This window comes from Aedes albopictus, chromosome 3, assembly GCF_035046485.1.
Source record: "Aedes albopictus strain Foshan chromosome 3, AalbF5, whole genome shotgun sequence".
NCBI lineage: Eukaryota > Metazoa > Arthropoda > Insecta > Diptera > Culicidae > Aedes > Aedes albopictus.
Window position 1 is genome coordinate 228007160 of NC_085138.1, and position 19534 is coordinate 228026693.

Genomic DNA, 19534 nt, shown 5'->3' on the forward strand with positions numbered 1-19534 from the left:
ATTGGACTATGATTAAAATTAATCCTTTAAAATCGAATAGCAACGTTTATTTGGCAAAATCAAGCGCAACTAACAAAATGCTGCAAATTTGATGTCAGATGACACTGTGCAAAAGCTCTCGAAAGGTGCCACACGAAAAAAAAAAAAACCGTGCATTTCAATACAACACATCGAATTGGCTGAATATCACAGACTCAATATGATCCATCTTTGTCATATTTGTGTTTCATATGTCTAACAAAAGCCTGTTGAAATATGTTTCAATTGTAAGAGGTGATATATTTTTACAATCGTTTAACACGTATTTAGGAAACAAATATATCTTTTGAAAACAATAAATGAAGAATTAGCCTTAAGTTCAAATTCAGATTAATAAAAACAAAAAAGATATAAACCAAGTAGATATTTAGTGAGAATGGGAGTCCATTCGAAGGCAACTGACCATTTATAACACAATTTCGCAATTTTACGTTGATGGAAAATGTCAACCGTGGCAGCCATTCTCAATGTGCATTACATTCAATTTCTAACGGAAAGCAAACGCCGAATGCAAACCCTCGATTTTGCATACATACTTACACCCTAGTTTTGCGTCTAGCCATCTCATCACCAAGTGTTAGAAAGATGGCGGTAATTAAAACTTCAATCACCGCCCGAGGTCCGTTTGATTAATCAAACAGAATATTTCAGCGTTCGTTTCGAGGGGTGGCAAGAAACCAACTGTGCTGCGAACGAAATACAATTACATAGGGCTTACACTTTACTGTACATCAAAGTAGAGGCAATCGTTATCCGTAGGGGCTTTCCAACAGCACCACCCCTTATCGAGTGTGAATTCATTCGTTCAGATCTGCCTCATGCCCGGGCATTTACTTATTTCGTGGGATCCGTTGCCAAGGAACGTGCATCGTATCACATTAATACCCTAATTGAGCGTTCTGCGTAAAAGTGGATTGCTTTCAGAAAGGATACGTCAATCATCTTTCATAACATTGCAGCTTGAGAGAAGCCTCTCTCTTAGTTCCCTTCACGTGGTATGATTAAAATAATCTGCTTGAACAAACGGATAATGCTTCACCCGCCGCTCATGAGCCCGGCTGATTCCCGATCGAAATAAAAAAGTTTGTGAGCTTTTCTCACTAGCTCAACTGGTCGATTGTTATTTTGCCGCAATTTACGAACCTCGAAGGTAGGTAGTTGCAGTAAAAACTACATAACCCAGATTAATGCTCTACTAGAGGGCCCATCGCATCGGCATCAACTCTTTGAGTGTCGGCAGCTTTGTGATGTGATATGGGTCAGGTAGCTAATGCTGGGACGGTCATTCAGACAAGTTCATGGACAATTGAAGGCGAAATTGTACTGCGCAAGCAGATGTTTGTAGGCTTTACGATTTGCGACGGTTATTTTAAAAAACGGCACTGTTAGAAGATTGAAATTCGAGTGTTTGCAAACGGTATTTATAGTTATGCACGGTAATATATTTTTAAAGAGTGCCGTTCTATAGTTCATACCTTCAAAAGGGCGTATATAGCCACATGTGTTAAGAGGTGGGTATGAAACATGACCGACCATCATAGGCAGAGAAAGCTCTCAATTAATAGCTGTGGAAGTGATCATAGAACCTTAAAGTTATATCGACTCGGACAGTCGCCTGTTAACAGCTTTATATAAATAATGGTGTAATAGATCAATTTGGTTCCGGATCATTTGGCCAAAAAAGGAATGACCAACTTAAATTATTATGTATTATTAATATTTATTAACAACACTTTACCACTCCAGCGGAATTCGTGTCCAATCAACTAAAACGTTTCTGCCACTGTACTCTGTATTAGTATAACTCGAAAGAACAGCCTATAATTCAAAGAAGGAAAATCCCTGACATAGGTACCGTTCAGTTTCAACGTCTAGCTAGAAGGTTACTCGGAGTTTGTCTCTGTACGACATTCGGCCAAACGGCATTTGGCTAAATGGCCGGACACCATTCGATTGACTAATTACAGTTTTTGACGTCCATCCAATTGGACATAACCCTTTGCTCAGCCAAACACTTCAGAGTCGTTTTGATTGTATAGTTTTATGTACCGCAGCATAATTCTTAATAATACATAAACATAAACAAATCAATGTCACCGTTTGAAAATGCTTCATTTCTTTTCCTCTACGACTTGAGATCGAAAAATCTGGCTTCCGTGTAGCTAATCTTCTCCGTCAGCCAAAAGCCACTTGAAGTGACTGAAACCTGAGCCGGCCGAATGCTAGGAAACAATACTCGATTCGGATGACAATTAGCCCCAGATTTTCAAGTGATACCTTTTGCCGGCAATTCACACAAAATTTCACATAAAAAGATTGCGCTCTGCGATATGTTTGTTTTTCTGCTTGTGCCTTTATTCCTCTGTAGCCCTGCTTAGATCGTTTGTTCCCTTGTGCGTCTAGGTTTGTCATGGGATATGTCGTCTCGTCGTGCAGAACAAACAATCTCGATGGGAGAACAAAGCCACGGGCTCTGAACCCATCCTGAAATTGTCGTTTTTCTTTGCTGTTGTTGGAATGCAATTAAGAATAAAAAAAATAATTATATGAAAGTAGAATGCAACCATTCATCCTGCACCCATAAACGCTTGAGGACACTAGGTGAACTGAATGGATGGTTGAACAGGGGAACAGCATATAATAGGGAAAGGATCAGCTCGATTAGCTCTACATACTGTAGATTTGTTGGAATATTTATTCACTAGAGGCAAACCTTAAAAATGTCTCGAGGGCGTTGGTTCAGAAAAAAATTCAATATTTCTTTAAATGCTTCAACCACTGATTTACATCTGATTGAAATTGAGGGGCCCAGAATCAAAGGGGTGTAAGTGATCATTTTGTCGATTTTGACCTGAGCCTATCAAAAATTTCTTCAGATTTCAAGCTTTCAGGAACTTTTTTAAGATTATTTTTACGATTATTAGAAAAATTACAGACAATCGTACATTACAATAAATCGTAGAAAATTGGGTCGATTTTGAAACTCCATACATTTTGTATGGGATGAAAAATAGGTGAAAAATTTTAAACCTCATTTACTCGAAAGAGAGCGTTTCAATATTTTGAACCACTCTAATATAGTAAAAATATGAAAAGTATCATATCAAAAATAGATTTAGGATACTAAATTCATCATAACATTGGACATCCCAACTAACAATTGCAAGTCACAAACAAGCAAGCTTGCTGAATTGTTGCTTGATAATGGTAATAATAGCTGAACTAAAATTATGCTCTACACATTACGGTTGAAATGATTTTTTTTATTTAGAAAGTAGTCAATTTTCGACTTTCCTCATCGGTATTAACAATAATAAACTAAAACACTTTTTAAAAGTTTAACAAATAATTTATTCGACAAGCATTGATTCCTCAACAAAAGAGTCATTGGCGTAGCTAGGGGGGTTCCAGGGGTGCCTGGCACCCCCTAGAATGAATTTGGCACCCCCTAGAATTTTTTCTTGACCGTCACCTAAAATTTAAAACTTCTCACAATAATTCCAACGCTCGATCTCCGAGCAAAGCGGACGCGTTTTTCTCTCGCTGAAGCTAGAGTTTTCGGAACTCGATCAAAGACTTTACAAAGAAGTTTTATTCTAGAACGTCCCATACTCTAAGGCATCGTCGGGCCTGCACCGCGCCGCGTTTGTATCATCGTAGTCGCGGGTACGGGTAACGCGATGAGCCGTCGAGAAAATACCTTCCGCATTGACTATGCGACGTTACCGAAAAGACCGTCTTATGAAGAAATACACAACTTCATTGGCCTCGAACTTGACATGAAGCGGGAAGAAGTGGTGAGAATCCAATGCAGCAGATATCTCGGGTGTGTCTTTGTCAAAGCTAGTGATCTACCTACCGCTCAACGAATAGTCGACGAACACGATGGAAAGCACGAACTCGTCATCGACAACAAGCGCTACCCGATCCGCCTGTGCATGGAAGATGGCGGTGTTGATGTCAAACTGTATGATCTCTCTGAAGATGTGCCAGATCAAATGATCATCGACTTCCTCTCCGAGTTCGGCGAGGTTCTATCTATTCGCGACTTGCCATGGGAAGGTAAATACCGTTTCGAAGGTCTGTCCAGCGGCATTCGCATCGCTAGAATGATCGTGAAAAAAAACATACCCTCCATCATCACCGTGGATGGTGAAAGCACGTACGTTTCTTACAATGGTCAGCTTCAATCATGTCGTCATTGTAGTGAGCAGCTGCACAACGGCATAACGTGCATCCAAAATAAGAAACTTCTTATTCAAAAGATGACAGCTGAGCAGGGATCGTACGCTAGCGTAACGAAACAACCTGCCTCCAAAAAGAACACCAAACGAGTACCGCCTACCGTCTCTCTGCCGACGGCATCGACGTCCAAAACACCAGTGACAGCCTCCTCGTCGGTTACCAGAGCCAAGCAACAGCAAACACTCGAGTTGTCCCCTGGCAGCTTCCCGCCACTGCAGCCCCCTGAGCCTGAGGCACATTTCAAGCAGCCTGCTCTCAAAGCTCAGCCGAGCACATCAGCAGGATCTGCAGCACAACAGCGTCATCAGATGCGAGACGACGAAATAATTCGAAGCGACGGTCACGAAACAGACGACTCAACTACATCGACAAGCAGCAGACGAACCCGCGGAAGACCACATCCGAAAAAAATGCGCCACGATACCGACTCCACGAACACAAACAACGATACGCAGCAGTAGAAATGGATCTCTCCAGTTACAAAATCGCAACAATCAATATAAACACGATCACCAATGAAACCAAGATCAACGCGCTGCGGACCTTTGCACGCACTCTGGACCTGGACATCATCTTTATACAAGAAGTCGAAAACGAACGCCTCAACCTTCCCGGATACACGATCATCAGCAACGTCGACTACACTCGTAGAGGTACGGCTATTGCGCTCAAAGACTACATTACTTACTCTCACGTTGAGAAAAGTCTAGATGGCCGGCTCATCGCGCTGCGATTAAACAACACCACACTCGTGAATGTGTACGCTCCCAGTGGATCGCAGTTGCGAGCGGATAGAGAAAGGTTTTATAACAACACTCTAGCCTTCTATCTCCGCCACAACACCCCTAACATTATTGTCGGGGGCGACTTCAACAGTGTGCTGAGACCGTGTGATGCAACAGGTTCTAACAACAGCCCAGCTCTACAAACCGTAGTCCGGCAATTGAAACTATGCGACATTTGGACACACCTACATCACCGCACAACCGTCTTCCCGCCCGACTCCTGGACACACCTACATCACCGCACAAACGTCTTCCCGCCTTGATCGCTTCTACATTAGCTCCAATTTGCAAAGCCACCTTCGTTCAGCTGAAACCCATTGCTGTGCGTTTACAGATCATAAAGCCGTGACGGTACGTCTGTGTCTGCCAAATCTAGGCAGAGAACCAGGTCGTGGCTTTTGGAACCTCCGCCCACACCTACTGACGGCGGAACACATCGAGGAATTCCAGTACAGATGGCAATTCTGGACGAGAGATAGACGAAACTTCCCCTCCTGGATTACATGGTGGGTCCACTATGCGAAACCGAAAATAAAATCGTTTTTTCGGTGGAAGTCGAAGATCGCATTCGACGACTTCAACCGCGAACATCAACGCCTGTACAACCAACTGCAAAATGCTTACGATCGGTACTACATGGACCCGTCGGTTCTGCCAACGATAAACCACGTCAAAGGGAAAATGCTGGCCTTACAACGAAATTTCACTCAAATGTTTGTGAAGATGAACGAGACGTATATTGCAGGAGAAGCCCTATCGACTTTTCAAATCGGCGAAAGAAGAAGAAAGCGCACGACAATTACTAGCCTACGGACCGAAAACAACGAGACTCTAAATCAATCTGCCGATATCGAAGAGCATATGCTTCGTTTCTTTCGCGAGCTCTACTCTGAACGCATGGGAGATGGGAGAATTGAAGAGGATTTCAACTGCGACAGGGTGGTTCCAGAGAACGACGAAGGCAATGAAGCATGTATGAGTGAGATAACGTCGACTGAGATACTCTCCGCCATACGGGCAAGCGCTTCTCGAAAATCTCCCGGAACAGATGGAATTCCAAAAGAGTTCTATCAACGCACTTTTAACATAATACACAGAGAATTGAACATGATTCTCAATGAAGCACTCCAAGGTAACATCCCACCTGATTTTGTAAATGGTGTTATCGTATTGGTCAAGAAAAAGGATTCCGATAATTCAGCCCGCTCATACAGACCGATATCCTTATTGAATTGTGACTACAAGATCCTTTCACGGATATTGAAGACGCGTTTGGAAAATGTAGTGAAAACACACCAAATTTTGAGTGACAGCCAAAAGTGCGCAAACCCAAACCGGAACATTTTTCAAGCCACCCTTTCACTCAAAGATCGAGTAGCTCATCTAATACAGAGGAAGCAGAGAGCAAAGCTTATCTCCTTCGACTTTGAAAACGCCTTCGACCGTGTACGCCTCTCCTTTCTTCATCGAACGATGGAATCTCTTGGAATCAATTCGGATCTAGTTCGGCTGCTCTCTCGGATTGCGAATCTCTCCTCTTCCAGGATCCTGATGAATGGTCACCTCTCGTCGCCGTTTCCTATCCAACGCTCCGTTCGTCAAGGCTGTCCTCTAAGCATGCTACTATTTGTGCTCTACCTGCATCCACTGCTTCAGCGACTCGAAAGAGTTTGCGGAGAGGATCTTGTCGTCGCATATGCCGATGACGTCACCGTTATCGTGTCATCAACACAGAAAATAAATGACATAAAGCACCTATTTCTGCAATTTGAACAGGCTGCTGGAGCAAAACTAAACCTGCAGAAAACGAAATCTGTTGACGTCGGATTCTCTGACGGAAACCCGCTTTCAGTACCGTGGCTCCAAACATCCAATACGGTGAAAGTGCTAGGAATAATTTTCGCCAATTCTATTCGACAAATGATTAATCTTAACTGGGATTCCATGGTTGGCAAATTCACTCAGTTAGCATGGTTCAATTCGACGCGCTCACTAAATCTCCACCAAAAAGTAATCCTTCTGAACACTTTTCTAACATCAAAGATATGGTACCTTGCCTCCATTATCCCCCCAAATAGTGTACATACCGCAAAAATTACAGCTACAATGGGGGCCTTTCTTTGGAATAGAATACCTGCAAGAATTCCACTCCAGCAGCTAGCACGTGACTACGCACACGGTGGGCTGAAACTTCAACTTCCTATTTTGAAGTGCAAAGCTTTGATGGTGAATCGTTATGTTCAGGAAATCGACTCTATGCCATTCTACAAAACCTTCCTTCGACCAGAAAATGGAATAAGGCCTCCAACTCCAGCGAATCTCCCAGATCTGAATATAGTATGCCGAGAATATAGTCTGCTGTCAATGTTCCTACAACAATCCCCGACGGCCAACCAAATTCACCGAACGTACACGCTCGTTGAAAACTACTCTAAAGTGAGTAGAATTCGACTCACTCGCTTACTTTTCGAAAAAATGTCAAAAGTGAGTGACAGTTGTTTTCCCAGGTGAGTTGATTTCTACTCTGTTTGCCAAAATTAGTCATCTACTCACTTTTGAGTAGCCTCAAAATTTATTCTACTCACTCTAACGGAAATGACTTAGAACAATTTGGAAGCATCTTGTAAGCTGTTGCAACCAATTTCGAACTCAGTAAAAAAAACTGGAACCTTTCACTATAAAAGTCTTCGAGCACCGATGGAGCGAGCTATTTTGAAAAGTGAGTAACGATTTCATTGATTTCAAATCGAAATATCAACAATATTTAATTTACTTAACTAGATTTTCCAAACCATTACCATCTACGGCTACGCATCTGCAAGGAAGTCCCACCTTAATGGAAAGAGATTTTTTGTCAGCCGATCGATGCCCCTTGCTGGTGCTGCTGATCATGGAACTTCCTGTTGCATGTAGTGGATTAGCAGCCGATGATCATCAGCGATCGCTGATCGGAAGAGGAACCATCACATGGGGGAAAACACTTAACATCCAGATACATTCATAGCGCCGTCAGTAGTTTGTCAACATTAATCGCCTTCAATTTAATCTATTGTTCATGAAGAATAGTTTTATATATCAATAAAATGTGTATGTCTTCTTTATTCATTATGAATTTGCTATTTTCATATGAGAAAAATCAAAATAGGAATGACCCTAACAAATCTACAAAAGTGAGTAAAAAACGACTCACTTTGCTAATTTCCTGCAAATTAAAGATGAGTAAGAGTTACTCTATTTGAAGAAAATCTCATATTACTCTAAAGTGAGTAACGGCCATTTACTCTCTTTTGAGCTGTTCCACTTTGTACCAAAGTGAGTCGAATTCTACTCACTTTAGAGTAGTTTTCAACGAGCGTGTATGTGGAACAAACAGATGCTCCGAGAGTGGAGAGAAATAACCCGAACTTCAACTGGAAACGAGCTTGGCTCTCTATATCTTCCCGACGACTTCCTAGCTCTGTGCGCAGTAATCTCTTCATGTTTGTGAACGAGAAATATGAACACGGACAATTGTACCAGCGGATAAGACGAGTGGACGGACACAGCAGTATGCAATCACTGCAACGCAGCGATTGAAACACTGAAGCACAAATTCAGTGAATGTACTAGAGTTCTACCTGCGTGGACAACACTACAGCGAAGAGCAACAGTGATTCTCAACGGATGGAGACGATTGAACTTTGACGATTTCTCAATTCCAGTTTTGCAAAATATGAATATTGTAACAAGGCATAGAATTCTAAAACTATTTTCATTATACATCTCCTTTATTAACACGAGTAATAATAGAATTGATGTATCAGAGCTTGAATTCCATTTAGACAGTGAAAGTTAAAACAATTATGTAGATAATATTTTTGTACATTCACGACAAATAAAACTTCTTTTACAAAAAAAAAAAATTATTAATGGCACATTTGAACAAAACTTAAGCACATCCGGAATTACTTATATAACTGTTGTACGTTTTGGCGTTTTGGATGAACAATCATCAGATTTCTGAATAGATTCCTTCAGAAATACCTCTATCTATTCGTACAGTGATCTCTCTAGGCTTCCTTTATGGATTCCTCACGATATTTCTTCAATAAACTTCCCTTAGGATACTCCAGGCAGTCCTGATGGGGTTGTACATACTAGAAATTTCTGCAGAGATTAATCCAGCAAATTCGGCTAGGATTTCTTTTGAAGTTCTTACTATGATTCTTCTCAGAATTTTTCTAAGGAATCCTCAAAAAAATTCTATTAGGGTTTCTTCAGGAATTTCTGGTGGAATTATTCAAGCAACCTTCCTGGGATCCTTTCAGAAGTTCCTCAGAAGTACCTCCGGTGATTCTTCCAGGAATTCCTTCAGAGATTTCATTCAGAGATTCTTCCAGAAATTTCTCTTGGAATTCCTCCAGGCACTTATATTGGCCTTCATCCGGAAGTTGTAGCTAGGATTTCTCAAGCATCTCCTGCTGCGATTCTTCCTGCAATTTCTCTTCTCCTCTAAAAATTCTCACTGTGCTACCTTCTGGAATTCTACTAGGAAAGTTCTTCCGGAAGGTCTCCCTGAAATTTTTCTATAAAATGTCTTCATTGATTCTTCCATACATTTCTTCAAGGATATATTCAGAACTTTCTACAGAGGCTCTTCCAGAAATTCCACAGGGGATTTCCCCAAGTACTTCTACTGTAATACATCCCTGAATCTATCTAGGAATACCTCCTGAGATTATTCTTGTGATTTATTCAGAAACTCTCCGGTGATTCCTCTAGGAATTTTTATCCAAGATATTTTGTCCACGGATTCTCTCATAAATTTCTTATGGGATTCCTACAGGAACTCCTCTTGGCCTTTATCCAGGAATTTCAGCTGGATTTTTCAAGTTATTCCTTCTGTGGTTCTTCTAGCAATTCCTCCTAGGACTCCTCTTGTCATTCTTACTGTAATACTTCCCAGAATTCTTCTAGGGATTCTTCTAAGAATTTCTCCAGAGATTCCTTCAAAAACTTTCTGGGATCTCCTAGGAGTCTTGCAGAAGTACCTTCGGAGTGCTCTCCCAGAAATCCTAAAAAAATCTGGGATTTCTCCAAATATTTCTTGTTGGACTTGACTTGAACTCCTCATGACTTTAATCCAGGAACTCCTCCTAGGATTAAGCGATTCCGGCTGCATCTATTGTTTAAGGAATGCCTCCTAGGTCTCCTCCACAAAATATTACTGTGATACCTGCAGGAATCCCTCTAGAGATATCTCCTGGAATTCTTGCCGGTATTCTTCTAGGCAGTTTTCCTAGGATACTTCCATAAACGTCTTTGATTCTTCCAGACATTTTTTTTCTAAAGACTCATCCAGGAATTCATGGATTACTCTAGAAATTAATCATTGCATTACACCTGGAACTCCCCTTGGCCTTCTTTAAGGAATTCTAGCTGAAGAAATCCCAATAGAAATCTCTAGAGGAATCCCTAAACGAATTTCGGAAATAGTTGGAATTTGTAGAGAAATCTCTAGGGAAATCCTGTAGGAATGTACGGGAAAAACTTGTAATCAATTAAAAGGCACAGTATGTTGCTAATTGACAAAATGAGAGATGAATTTGTGGAAAAAATCGCGTTCTTTTGGAATTTGAGCACATGGCTCGGAATTTGCTAAACCGCAGTATGGCCATTTCTTTGAGGGTTCCTTAGGCATAGTTGTTTTTTTTTTTTAATTTCTACGGTAGTTTCATTGGAACCAAAAAACATTTTAGCTTTATATGAGAGGAACAAACTACTCTTAAGCAAACTTTAGTTTAAGAAACTAATATTCAGCTTGTTACGTTTCTTGGGAATGCAATCAGCAATTTCTTTGATTTTTTTCATATTTCAATGGCTATTCGTAATTATTTTAGTAATTCCTTTTTCAGTTATTTTGGTAATTTTATCGTGATTACTTTTGTAATTCTTTATGATTTAATTGTATTTAAATTTATTGCTTCCGAAAATTGCTGAACTGGAAATTTAGAAATTCTCAAATGGACTTGCTTAAAGAAAATCCTATTAAATTCATGAAAAATTTCCCGACAAATTCCCAGAGAAATTGCCGGGAAAATCCATCAAAATTACCTTAGAGCTTTCAAAGTAGTTACCAAAAGAATTCATATAAGAACTACCAGAGTTATTCCTGATAAAAATAGTAAGGCTTTTTAAAGAAATTGGCCGAATCAAACCTCACAAAAAAATTGCCAAAACATATTTTATAAAAAATTCCACAAAAAAATTTTAAAGAAATTTTCGAAGAATTTTCAGAAATCATCAAAGGAATTCCTGAAGAGAATTCAGAAAGAATTCTAAAAATAATTGCAGTAAAAGAATTTTTAAAGAACCACCAGAGATTTTTTTTAAAGAAATTCCCGTCTGGAATCTCTAAGAAAATTGCCCAATGAATTTCCAAAAGAGTTACCGAAGAAATTCCTAAAGTAATAATAGAAGTTTCCAAGATTTCCAAAGGATTTGCTGATAAAATTCCCAAATAGACGTTCAATGCAAGTAACATCGGAAACACCGAAGGTATTCCGAAATCATCTGCTGTAGGAATTCCTTACATAATTACTGAAGAAATCTAGAATTTTTATTTAAATTATAGAAGCGATTTTTAAAAGAACTTCCGAACAGGGTTGTTAACGTTAATCAACGATTAACGCCGTTAACGTTAACTTTTATCCAAATCAACGTCAACGCCGGTGCGTTAATTTTCTTGGCAATTAACGTTAACGTTAACGGGTTGCGTTGAATCAACGTCAACGGAAGCCGTTGATTTTATCGTTGAAAACCGTGCGATTTATGCTGCTGTGTATTATATTCAGGGGCCCACATAGCCGATGCCGTAAACGCGCGGGTATTCAGCACGACCATGCTGTGGGTGACAGATACGATTACCCGTAGGTCCAGAAACTTTTCGTAATAAAAGTTTCCTTGGCTTTTTTAGGCATAGAGTATCTTCGTGCCTGCTACACGATACACGAATGAAAAACGGGTAGGGAAGTAATAAATTAATCAATTATGGGATGAACACAAGGATGAACAAAAAAAATTTTAGGCAAGATGCCATCACGAGTTTTTGTACGATTCGCAATGCGTCTTTTGGTTTTCACAATTTCTGAATGCTGATGGGGATTTCTTCTACTGTACCGTCTTTTTAGTCGAGCAGGATCGATACAGAAATTTTACTGGTATCAGAAGTTCAGCAGGACATCAACGATCAGGCTGCCATACATACCTACTAGCACAGAGAACAGACATCCAGGCTAGAACAAATTTAATTCGGAAAGTTGTGTAAGGATTTGAATCTTTACTTGAGTAAGGTTGCAAACCAATACATGATGACACCACTAACGCCACCAAACACCATATTGCCACAGTCAGTGGTGAATTGAAACATTTCAAGTGGTGAATTAAATTAGTATGGGAAATTAGGCGATTGCAGCGCCACGCTATTGCCACTTGTGTTGCCGATTTCAAATGACCGTTAAATTCCTTACACAGTTTCGGAACTGGACTTGGATGTCTGTTCTCTGTGCTACTAGCTAACTACCGATCTCTCACTGATTATCATTGCATCGCATGGTCCACTACACGAATTTATGCTGGCCTGTTTGCTCTCACAGAACATTTGACGTTTGAGAGGTGCCGGCACCGCTTAAACGTCAGATTTTCTGTAAGAGTAAGCAGTGGACCATTGCCACCGATTAACCCGTGGCCACGTGTAACCTACGACTTACTGTCAATCACAGCAGGCATGCATATGTCAAATGCCAGTGTCGTTTAAAGCAATTTTTCCATCAAATCTACCTGAGTAAGTTAATTTGGTCAGGTCAAAAAATCAAGAAATTCATTCATGATCTTTTTTAATTTTGGAAATTTCTTGATTACAGAAGACATTTCAGATTCTCAAGAGTTCAAGACTTAATTATTGAAAGATCTGGGACTTAAAGCAGAACCAAAATGCTGAAAAATGATCGAGAGCTGAATAGTCAAGCTCCGAAATTTTACTTGTCACCGGCTTAACCTCCAAGGTAGGTACCTCCTACGACAATTTTTATGGAAAAACATCTGCATTGTTGATCTGTTAGGTGAAATCTAGGAAGATAATTTTAGCAAGTTTTTTTTTTATATTCTAGGGGTGACTTCAATCGTAAAGGTCTACTTTTTCTGCAGAACGATGTATTTATTTATTGTTAATCTTTACGCAAAACCTCAACGATTGGTGAATTGGCCGAAAATAGAATGAAATATCAGTCGAAGTCATCATCTTACATTTTAAGTTATTTTTTTTTTTCATTTTGAGTTCATTCAACTTGACTCATAGGAAGTCTTATATGCTTCATAAACGACTAAATGCCTCGTTACCCATCAAAAGGCGCCCATATTAGTGGACTAATAACTCTTCGCGCACTAGGCAAGGTTCCAATACGTCGCTTAAAGAGTTGCCACATATAATTTTGGGTTAGCTAATGAAACACGGGAGATGTGGTTTGGTCAAAATGGATGCATTATTTGACAAATCCCATCAAGTCAATTTAGAATGGCAGAAATTATGAAGTTAATCTTGCATTTTTCCCTTGATTTTTCCCTTTTGGCTCAATGCTAGCAACTGACGGTAGTTTAAAAGCTTGAGAAGATTAAACTAAAACCTAATTTAGAGTTATTCCTGATACTCATACACATAATTAACGCACAATTAACGCAGTCGTTGACGTTGAATCAACGCTCTGCGTTAACGTTAACGTTGATCAACGTGCCTGAAAAATCAACGTAAAATTCGTTAATCGTTACAATTAACGTTAACGAATTAACGAAACGGCGTTAATCGTTGATTAACGTTAACAACCCTGCTTCCGAAGGAGTTTCCAAAGAAATTGGCGAAGAAATACCTAATAGCATAGATAGCATAGATAATGGAAGTCCAAAAAATCGACGAAAATCCGAAAAAAGTAGAATGACTTGCCGAAGACATTTCCAAAAAAAAAATGTGAGGAAGTTCCCAGAGTCAATATCGAATGAATTAACAAAGGCTTCACTAAAAGAATTCCTAAAGAAATTACCTGAAGAGTAATTGGAGAATTTTAAAAAAGCAAATATCAATATAATTGCTTGAACGTCCCTTGAAAGACTACTGAAAAATTGGTGAAGCAACTCCCGAGAAAACTGCCAATGAAATAAAAAAAAAAGTCAAATAAACTGCTAGTGGAATTGCCGAATAAATTTCCAAAGTAATTTCCGATGAAATTTTCAAAGGATGCCACACAAGTTCAGCTTATTGGACGCAGTGGCTTAATTTTCACAACAAAGGAGGAAAAAAAAAAGACTCTTACAATTGTTCTTGAAAACTATTTTATAAGGGTTGTTATCATGCAATAAACAAAGAGAATGTCACGATGAATACAAGTTACACGCAAATTTGTGGATATTTTATAGTTCAGGAGATTTACACTTCTAACAATTGCTCTGGAAATGTATTCTTAATCAATGTATTCAATCCACAAAACAAAGGGGTTGTGAAGATTGTAAAGTTCAAACTGAAAATATAAATTCCATGTTTTTTACGTAATCAAGTTCTCAAACCTCACATGGCGGGGAGAGTGTTAAGTCAGTACAACGGTTCGGATTAAAAAAACTGTTCTTTAAATTATAGCGCGTTTAAATTTTTGGGCTAATTTGTCCCGCGACGCAGTATATCATTGTACTAAGAAATTGAGGGTAGATCGGTATTTCTTTTTACAAAAAAAAGCAAAACATCCTGAAAGCCACTGAAACTGGCACCCCCCTGGCACCCCCTAGGAAAAAATCCTAGATACGCCAATGAAAAGAGTTTAACAAAACATTTTTCTACATCTTATTAAGCTGATGTATCGATAAGCATATGTTCCTGTATAATGTGCTTTTCACTTGTCAAATAAACGCTTTCAACCCATCATAGTTTGACTAGGAACTTTGTTCGGATAATGGGATAAATCATGGCTAAAACTGTTTAGATAAGCATGTTATCAAAGAATCAATATTTTAAACTAATCTCATAACATAAAACAGAATAGAATTATGTAGCTCAACATTGATTGCCAAGAGACGATATCAATGCAAACATGAGGCATTTATTTATTATTACACAAGTTTACAAAATAAAACGAAAGTCGTGAACTTCTGTCAACGACCAAAATTTTTGAAGCACAATTTAGTGCTGATTTCGAAACCGACCTTCAAAAAATTTTAAGTAGAACAGTTTTTGAGTTTTAGCTCAATATCGAGCTTTGCAACTTTTCAAAACATGTAGTTTACTAAAATTCAAATATATTGTTCAAATATATTTGTTCAAGCAATTTTAAATCTTTTTCCATAAATTAAAAGCTGAATACAATACCATTCGATCATCTGAATGCACGTTTTGCGTCAGATTGATGAAATTCAAGATTTTGGCGAGTTTTAGGGACAATCTTCTCAAATTTTAGCACAATTTCCAATTTTTTTTGAAGAAATGTATTTTTTTCATTATGAAAAAACCAACTTAAAAATTCTTTCTCGACGTTTATTTGACATATCATATGTAGGCGAGTTACAGTAAAAATTTAAGCTCAATCGGAGCATTGATTACGGAGAATGAGATGTTTGAAGTGAGCGACTTTGCTTAAAAATAGAACAAAAATCGATTTCAAATCATCAACCTTGTATGGAAAGTCGAAAAAATTTCCGCTCTACTGTAATTTTTTTCTTTCGCGTTTTCGAACTCAGGGCATGATTCTATACCAAAAATGATCATCAGCTTAGCGAGTTCAAAAATGCTGTAAACTAGTGTTATTAGTCTGTAATAAGATATCTTGTACCTTGATTATCATATTTTGACATTTGACATTTCAGTGCTGTCTGTTTACTGAATATTGTTCCCACAGTCACCTATGTAACCAAACAGCATTCAGAAGTCGACACATTTCAAGTATTCCTTAACATCCTTATGCACTATTTGCTGAACATAATATCAAGATTGCAAGACTCTCGAGTTCTAATCCGGATTTAGGTAATTTTATATGTAATTCTTATTTCATAATCGGTGTTCTCAACATGAGAGCAAACAATTACTCTCGAGAGAGTTCAACATATTTGCATTTTATTTATTTTCAGTCATTTTTGCCAAAGCTTAAAAAAAGCTTTCCTGTATATTTGTTAAACGTTTTTAACAACAAAAAATTAAGTTGATGCACAACATGATGCTTTATAACTTCTCCAAATTTGTATGAACAAAACCCGAACATAGGTTGTGCGTGAAAATAATTCAAATGTTATTCAACATAATGCTGAATTAATTCGTCATAATAAGACCTGTTAAATGAGTGATTGTTAGTTGGGATAGTTCCCTACAAGAGTTCCAAATATGGTATTAATTGAAAGCTTGCAGAGCCGCCTATAGGCGAAAATTGAAGACTTTTGATTTCTGCATAAATTTAATCTGGTGGGTAGAGGCAACACCAGTTTTCCCTAAAAAAAAGCCGCAAAAAGACGAAAAACCAGTAAAGCCCGCAAAACTGTACCGGGTTTTATCGTCTTTTTTTCGTTTTTTATGGATATTTCGGTATGTCAGAACTAGTATAGTCTTCCTTGCATTTGATCATGTTTTAGCTCAAATTTGACCGAAGCTTCTTGAGAGTCCAAAGCTGATTCACCGGGGGAAACTTTTGTCTCGCTTATATTTTATTTTATTCTATTCTATTATTTTCTCTGTAGTTCTTATCAACGAAATTTAGTCTTTTGATACGCTTTTCATATTTCGAAGAAGTGGAAAAAACCCTGTTGATTAGCCAACCATATCCATTGTAAAAACGTACGCACTTTCAACAGCTCGAATTCGACAAGGAGCGAGGGAGGGTGAGCTAATATTCAATATATAGGGAAAAGGCAATCAATTCCATCCCATGCCACCTTGGTTCGAGTCGACCGGGCTCTCCAGGTCCTATTGTGTGATTTCCCATCCAACCTCCAGGGCACTCTCGCTGAGATGCATACAAAACCATTATGACAGTCGCACATACAATCCCGAAAAAAGGACTAGAATGGATCCGGGAATAATATGAGGGGTGGGAACCCTGCCTATAGGCACCACAGCATGAGACCGGCATAATATTAAGTTCGAGAATTCTTATTGCTGCTTTTGTCATTGAAATCGAAGCGAAAGAGGGCACTCGACGAATCTAGAGTGTAAAAATTGCAAATATCCGCCATATTTATTTCAAACAAAGCCGAAAGTCCCCTCCTAGTGCAGCACACAAGTATCATTTGGCCACGGACGGGATTCAATCGGAGACTGGCGGATATTGCCTACTTTGCTGCTGTTCCTGCAATTCCGACCCGGCCATATATAGATTGGCTTCGCTGCTCCTCGATTGTCGTCTGGAGGGTCTGGCGTTGATCGCTGGGTGAGGAAAATAAGAGGATAAGAAAAACGGAAAAAGAGGAAACTGTAATGTCTGCACCATCGTTGTTCACAGTAGGTGACATTTCATAAAGCCTGAAGTGTATGATAAACAATTGAAACGTACGATTAATTTTTTCGTCTCTCTACGCCCAGGGCTTCAGCCAGCGTCATCTTGGGAAACATTGAGAGCTTGAAATCTTTTGTTCGTTCGCGATGTAACTCCTCCCTCAGCCGTTTATTCCAGCCTAGGGGCTGAGATTGCATTTTGGTCGTGACGTCTTTTTCTGTAATTAGTCTGCAAAATTGGAACTAAAGCCTTAGCTTTATTTGCAATCATGAAGTTCATGTTAATGAATAAATTTAAGATTGACGAATTGTTAGCCAGCAGCCACTTGTCATCCAAATACTACCCCACAGTAAAAAAGCGAGCCAACATCTCTGAACCCCATTGTGCGTTGAACCCCATTTTGACAGCAAAATTTGTAAACAGTAAACTTTTCTGGACCAACACTTGAAAAGCGCGTAATATTTTCCACAACAAAAAAGAAAAATTTCGAAAATACTAGAGAAATTATGAAAAAATCTAATTCTCTTAGCTGAAATATGTTACAATAAATAAAAACGTGTTCAAATTAGGCCGCAATTGGGGATGTAAAGAACTTTTTTTGTTAAAGAAAAATATCACTCGTAAACTGCGCCTAAATCAAATGTTTGACCTGAAACAGATGATGACTTCAAAAACATGGCCGCATCGCAGCTGGTTGTTAGCCAGCAATTTTATTTTTTTTGAGATCTCTCACATTTAAATAAAATACATTTGGGCAAGTTGACTTTATCACAAAAACAATTTGCGGTGAAACTACATGCATTTTCGCATTTTTTTTTTTTAAATTTTGATTAGATAACGGAGCAACATTTTCACCATAAGTCTTAAAATTAAAAACGGACAGAAAATGGTACTTTGTTTAGTTTAACACAACGTATTTCCTACATCACCACCCCTTATCGAGTGTGAATTCATTCGTTCAGATCTGCCTCATGCCCGGGCATTTACTTATACATATAATTTTCCATATCACTTTTCATAGTACGATTCTTACTGTTAAAACTTTATTAATTTTTAGTAATTTGAAAAGCTCAACGGTGGGTTGTGATGGTCCATCACGACTTTTAAGAGCACTCATGATTATAAATATACGAGTTGCATAGTTGAAATATGATATGATTCATGTGACTTCTTCACACAAAAATAGGTGGACATAGTTATCCAAGGACCATCATTTATTAATTTGATTAGAGCCCATCCTAACGACTCTTATCATCACAAAGATGTTGTTGCTGACGACGCCCAGAAACGCTGTCGGCTTTTCGGGCCCGTATAAAAAGGACTTTAATAGGGGAACAAAGTCTAAAATGCCAAGATGGAGTAAAATGGCCCAACTCATAAAATCATTTCTGAATGGGATTTGAATGGGATAAGATGAATGGTTTTAAGATATGTTTGCATAAAACATTCTCCTAGAAGCTAGGCTGCCAAACCAATGGTAAATCTTTTGATTTCCCGATTAAAATTGACAACTTCCGGTTTTTCGTGCCTGCAGTTTTCTGACGATTTTATTGGCTTTCAAGGGCAAAACAAAACATACTGTTACCCATCTTTGTTTCGGTAGCGCAACTACCGAACTGATGATGTTTACCTTTTTTTACATACCTATCAACATAATCTGTTGGGGGAATTATTTTATTTTTCCTACTTACAACCCACATCCGACAATTTTTTTATGTGGGAATGGTAGAACTTTCAATTCCCTCGGTCGCACGTACATTAGTTTTGCATTTTGTTCCACCATTTCCGTGAAAAATGAGATCCGGCTTGTGCAAGTGAGGAGTTGAGGTTAGAATTGTAGGATATTCTAGGTTAGATTTGCTATCCACTTCGCCTGATCGATTTTCAGACCCAGAAATATCGTACTTCCAATTAGTTTTCACTGCCGTAGAAAATACTGTTATGCTCAGAATAAACAGTTGTACCTTCGGA